Here is a 6458-nt window from a genome sequence, read left to right as displayed (position 1 = left end):
GATAGGTCATATTACCTGAAACACTCCCCTGTGACTTAGAGCCTGATGCCCTACCTTTCTGATCCTCTCAAAACCTGAGGGATGGAGCATTAGATGATGAAGGTGCTGGAGCTGAACACCTTTGCTGAAACTGCGAGCGATTAACACCACCTTATTTCTGCTGAGAGTAATCATAGTTGCATGCCCTAGCCTTCTTATTGTCCTTAGCCTGCTCACTAAGCTTATCTCCCTCAACCCGTTGAGCATGAGTCATGAGCCTAGAGATATTCATATCATCTAACAACATTGCATTTCTGCACTATGTCTTCACCAAGTCAGATACTCCAAATAGGAACTTACTCATATGTGCCCTAGAATCGTGTCATGACCCAAGGCTACCCCATAGACGTGACACAGCGTACTCGACCATGAAGGGATTTCATACAAGCCTCATAGCATTCTTGAACATAAGAGCATAGGAAAATAGAGAGGAATTAAAATTTTCCTTTACAACCTAAGGCATTTTTCATTAAAAAGCAAGCGGAAGACTTTGTCTCAAAGCATATAATACTTTGAATACAACATTGGGACTTAGCCCATAAAAAACTCTAAACATACAAAGATATACATAAAGGGAACATAGTAGATCTTTTCCCCATAACTATGAGGACTCAGTAAGTCTTCATCTCCAAGATCTTAAGAAACCTATTCTTCAAGTATAGAACACCAATATCTCCAAACCCCACATTTTGGTAAAAATGGAGAAATATGGGTTAGCACAATTAAGTACTAAGTATAGAAGCCACGCAAAATTCATGCTTAAAATGGACAATTATTTGAAAGTCATGTTTGTATGCCATTTTGATAAAACTTCATGAACATAAACATAAAAGGCATAATATTCCAACATAACCAACATACAAGTCATAACTCACATTCAAGACATAATCATCATATAAACCATTACCTTCACATTAAGCCTTCACTTCAAGTAACCCTCATGTTATACCTTGTGCAATGTATGGATAGCGTCCCATACCACCATCCACACCAAGGTACCATATTAAAGTCACCAAAAGTGAACTTACCATTCAACTTTTCCATCTTCATGCAATAATCATACATAAGAGGCATAAACATTACCTAAGTCATATCATCACATAAGGACCATCATCTAAGGCAACCCTAAGTCATACTTGTGCAATGTATGAGTAGCATCTCATACTACTACTCACACTAAGTACTCATTTGAAGCCACCATAGACAAGGCACATTCATACTCAATACATAATGACAGGGAAGTAACTCATAATACGATCCAAGTATAGCATGCATCATTACATTTAAGCATATAAATCAACATTCTTCATTAGCTTCATTTAGAGCACCTTCATTCATTAAACATTATATCATCATTCTCATTAACTTCATCATAAGAGCACATTCATACATTAGCCATTAAGACTTAGAGAACTCACTATGACCCTCTCAAAGCCTACTCATGCAATACACGGATGACATCCCATACTACCACCCACACTTTATGAAACTCATAAAGAAACCATAATGCACATCTCACATGATGGGAATAGGCATTAACCGACATAGACCATGAGAGCTAAATCATGGAATCCGGTGTCGTATGACCCCACACAATAAAAATGTGTTCTACTTGCCTAAGGTAGAACTAGTAACATTTTAGCTTGGATGTAATTCACTAGCTAATATCCTATGTGGGCACATAGTTATGGGATATGAAAGATGTTCATTGAAATCTGGCCTAACGTACGGAGAACTTCCATCTAACCATATCCTCTCGATGCTTAACCTCCATTCCTATAGAGTAGTTCATTTTCATTAACATCATTGTACTTGAGAGGGCTACCAATCATTAGGCCTACCGACCCAAAGTACATTACACAAGAAAGGGCCACCACTATTAGGTCTATCGATTCAAGGTACATTAAGGATAGCTCATTGACTTTCCAAGAAGGGTGCCATAGACATAGGATCTACCGATATAAGGTTCATCATGTCACACATGAAAGGGCTACCAACACTAGGTCTACCGATCCAAGGTTTATCATAACATTAGTTCCTAGACTCATCATGAAACGCTACCAACACTAGGTCTACCGGTTCATGTCATAGCATAGAATACTTCATCATTCATTTATGAAAGGAATGTCATTCGCCTATCGATTCATATTCATCAAGTCAAGATACATTCATTAGTCATTTATGAAAGGAATGCCATAGGCCTATCGATTCATATTTATTTAGTCAAGACACATTCATTACACAAGAGAGGATGCCTAAGCTCTAAAGACCCGCCATATTAGTCAATTCGATCATTGACTTGGTCTTTCAGATACTGGTCGATTAGATAGCTGTGAGCTCCATGGATCTCAATCCCCATCAAACCCTACAAATTTAACAGATTGCATGATAAAAGAATTGATTTGAGAGATGGTGTGTATTTGAATGTAATACTGATGTGACAACATATCACATTAATCAATCTAACAAAGAACCTATATCAGAATATGTTCTACAAGATCTAAAATTGTTTGTGGAAACTTCTACACCAAATTTTTTTTCTTGAATTCTCGTAGACCATGGTGGAGATAACTAAAAAGTACTTAAATCATTATGGTTTAAATTTCTCAAGAGAGCACCAACGAGATGTCATTTTGGCTGCGAAAGTCATATTGTTCACACACATTATGTTGCAATTAGTACATCATGTTTCTCTGCGTTATCGTTTACATTACAAGTTCTAATCCAATGTTCAGATATGACAGCTACACCATACTAGCTAAAAGATTCTAAGAAGCAAGAACATTCTAAATATATGGAATACTAAAAGGTCATCCTATTTTACTAAGTTTACATTGCCAAATGGTGGAGATAAAACTATGTTAAACTTCATAAAGGTCATTAGGATTAGTCAAATAGTGATATATCCAACTTATTTTGTATTTCTTTGTCTTTATACATCTTAAAAATAGAAAATGTGAAACAATGATTTTGTACTCCAGAATTTTAGACTGAAACAACTTGTATATATCAAAGTAAACAAGTTGACCAAAAAGTTTTACCAGCTTCAATGGCATTTCTAGCAGCAATTCGGAAATTGTTAACAACTTGAGGAATTTAATCCGTCCTCAACTGTCATGGTGGTGTATATTGTTCATCATCTAGGCCATTAGAACTAATTTGAGTTTTTATTGGCTTGTCTGTGCTGGAGATAGGAGCTTGTCCATTGGGTTGGAAATCTATAGTGAAAAGGAGCAGGAGTTACATTTAACGATAGATAAATTGGTTAAAACCACTAAAACAAATCTAGTTACCTTTGGTAGAAATTCTCCCTGTATGCCAAAGTTGGGAAAAAGAGTTTCCTCCTTTGTCATGGACGGCATTTACAATTGGTTTCCAGGCCTCAACTTGATCCTTCCTCCATATACCAGGTGTATTTTTGTACCTTTAATTAATAAAGTATTTCAAAAGTGTATTTGGGAGGAAATCAATTACAACTACAAATTAAACTTGGTAAATTGCATGAGCAACTCCTGTAGCTTCTGATATAAGAAAACTGCCATTTGTGCTTCTTTGTGAGTAATAAATGATAGCATGAGCTTGAGGAACATTGCCATATGATCTTTTCCTTGTTAATGGTGTCAACACAACTCTGGATAACATATAAAGTGTCATAATAAGAACTAGTTCATACTTTTATCGGTCAAATTCACAGGGCTATATGCATCACTAGGATGTCAAAACTCCAAACTCAATGCTCATCCAAAAAAAAAGCGCTTGAATTTAAGTAAGACGAGAAAGATCACTTAAGCCTCATTTGATTTCATTAAGATAAACACATTTGGTGTTGTCTCTAGATTTCAACACTGGATTATGAAGATCCTTTGTTATTCAACATCTAAATATGTTTAATTTATTTATTTGATAAAAAACATGAAATATCATTTTCGTTCGTTGGTGGAAAACTGACAGTGGTGCTAGCTATGATAATAAAAGTAGGGATTGACTATAATTATGGTAATTGTTGGCAGTGGTGGTGGTGAAATGATGGTGATGACAATGGATATAACAATAATTACGAAAGTTGTAGGTGTGGTAGAGACTAACAGTAGTAGTTGATAGTGTTGTTGATTGTGATGATAGTTGTGGTAGGTGGTTGGCAACGGTGGTGGTAGTAGATGTGATGACATAGTTGGTTATGGTAGTGACGGGTAGTTATGGATAGAGTAGTGGTGAATATTATTCACACAAAAAATCCTTTAATAAAACTACCTACTTAAACAAACATTTCTACCATATTTATCAATTCTGCATATACTTTAAAATAATTACATATTATTTCACTAATTAATAATTTCATACTAGATTTCAAGTCAGATACGCTTAGATACATTTATTTTGTCTATTATGTATGCTCTAAAATATAGATACATAGGGAGAGAACCGACTGAGAGAGGAAGAGAGAGTCAATGTACTCCAGATACATGTGAATTACATTAGATACATGTATTTGGGATACTAGATACATTCAAGATACATTTTGAAATGCATATAAATAGGGAGAGATGCGAGCAAGAGAGGAGAGAAACGAGTGAGATAGGAGAGAAGCGAGCGAGAGAATTAGTGTATCTCACATACATGTGAATCCAATTAAATACAATGTATCTTAAACAAATTACACCTACTTTTGACTTCATATATCTGAGATACATGTAGTGAACGCATCCATACATATACTTAAGGACCAAAATCTAGCACGAATAATAATTTTGAAAATTTATCGGAAGGTACGTAATTATGCTCTAAACTAGTGGATGTATGTTGTGTGGCCTAAAATTAATGCTATGAAGATTGAGTAGGTTATCAGCTTCCTTATGTTTATATTGATTCAAAGATTGAGCCATTAATTGTCTAAATTCCTTGAAGAGCACAAGCTTTCAAATATGCTATTCGACTCCCATACAATCTCATCTGATTTATGAAGTTCACATGAGGCATTTGATATAAATGGCAAAAGATCCAACAAGACAAGTTATCATTCCGTTCATTATTCGTAAATTGTAATAGAGTTATAAATTCAGGATTTCTTTGATCAAAATCATCCATTTCAACCATAAGAAGTGCATTATCAAGCAATCTATATTCCAGACAGCACCAAAAATATATTATATGAAACTATTTTTAAACAAGAAAGTCAAAAGTACCTGTGAGAAAGTTGAAAGTTACCTATTTTATAGGGTGTGAGCAAAGGATTTTCCATTTCGTGCTTTCTCCTCTATTTTGGCCTTCGCTGCAATTTTTGCACTACAATGCAAAAGTGGTTGTTAGTGTCGGGAATAAACTTGCAACAGAAATAATATTTGCGGTAATAAAAGCAAGAAAAGCGGAACATAACAATGCGGTTAATCAACAAGAATAAAAAGAGCAATAATGAAACCAAGATTTTACGTGGAAACCCCCCTGAATAAGGGAAAAACCACGGTCCGAGAGGAGCAACTGATATCACTATATTAAGGATTTTTACACTTGTAGGTTTGAGTAAAAACTCCAAAGGCCACTACACACTTCAAAAGAAATAACCCTCTTTTGATTTTTCCACCTCACTACAATATCGCTCACACTCTCTATTTTTTCCGCACAGACTAATTTCCTCTGTGATGCCTCACTCTTCTTTTCTCTCCTTTGTTTTTGGTTCATTTTGAGAATGAAGAAGACTTTCCCTTTTATAGATAACAAGTGCAGTATTTTTCCAACTATGCTACAGAAGAAAAACAATTTTTTCTTCTTTGCAGCTTACCAACCTTTGAAAAAATCTGCACATGTATATCCAATATCTTCCAAATCTGCCAACCTTTTGACATTGTGAGATTTGGCAAATGTGGATGGACCCCATAATCTCCCCCTCCAGACCCATTCACTTGAAAGAGGTAGCTCTAAGTTTCTAGCTTGAGTGCATGCCGACAAGTTCTTTGCATAGCTCGAACTTGTCTCTTGATACCACCTTGGTCAGCATATCCGAAGGGTTTTCACTAGTAGGGATCTTCATGACATGCATAGATCCATCCTCTATCTTTTCACGAATCCAGTGATATTTCACGTCGATATGCTTCGTCCTTGCATGATACATCATGTTCTTGCTCAAGACTATTGCACTTTGACTGTCACAATAGACGACATACTCTTTCTGATGCAATCCAAGTTCCTGAAGAAATCGTTACAGCCATACTATCTCTTTGCCAGCTTTAGTAGCTGCAATATACTCTGCCTCCGTTGTAGAGAGTGCAACACACTTCTGCAACTTTGACTACCATGATATAGCTCACCCTGAAAATGTAAACAAATATCCAGTAGTGAATTTTCTGTTATCGAGGTTAGCTACCATATCAGCATCTGTATAGCCTTTCAAGATTGGATCAGATCCTTCAAAACACAAACAATCT

The 6458-nt window shown here is 35.8% G+C and overlaps 1 pseudogene; it reads right to left on the bottom strand.

The window, feature by feature from the left end:
- Window positions 1-2254: 2254 nt before the first annotated feature.
- On the bottom strand, window positions 2255-5278 carry LOC125845860 (putative 12-oxophytodienoate reductase 11; annotated as a pseudogene).
- Between the last annotated feature and the right edge of the window lie 1180 nt (window positions 5279-6458).

The sequence above is a fragment of the Solanum stenotomum genome, chromosome 11 (assembly GCF_019186545.1).
Source record: "Solanum stenotomum isolate F172 chromosome 11, ASM1918654v1, whole genome shotgun sequence".
Classification (NCBI taxonomy): Eukaryota; Viridiplantae; Streptophyta; class Magnoliopsida; order Solanales; family Solanaceae; genus Solanum; species Solanum stenotomum.
The sequence above is the reverse complement of the archived record's forward strand: the minus strand, read 5'-3'. Positions and strand labels throughout refer to the sequence as shown.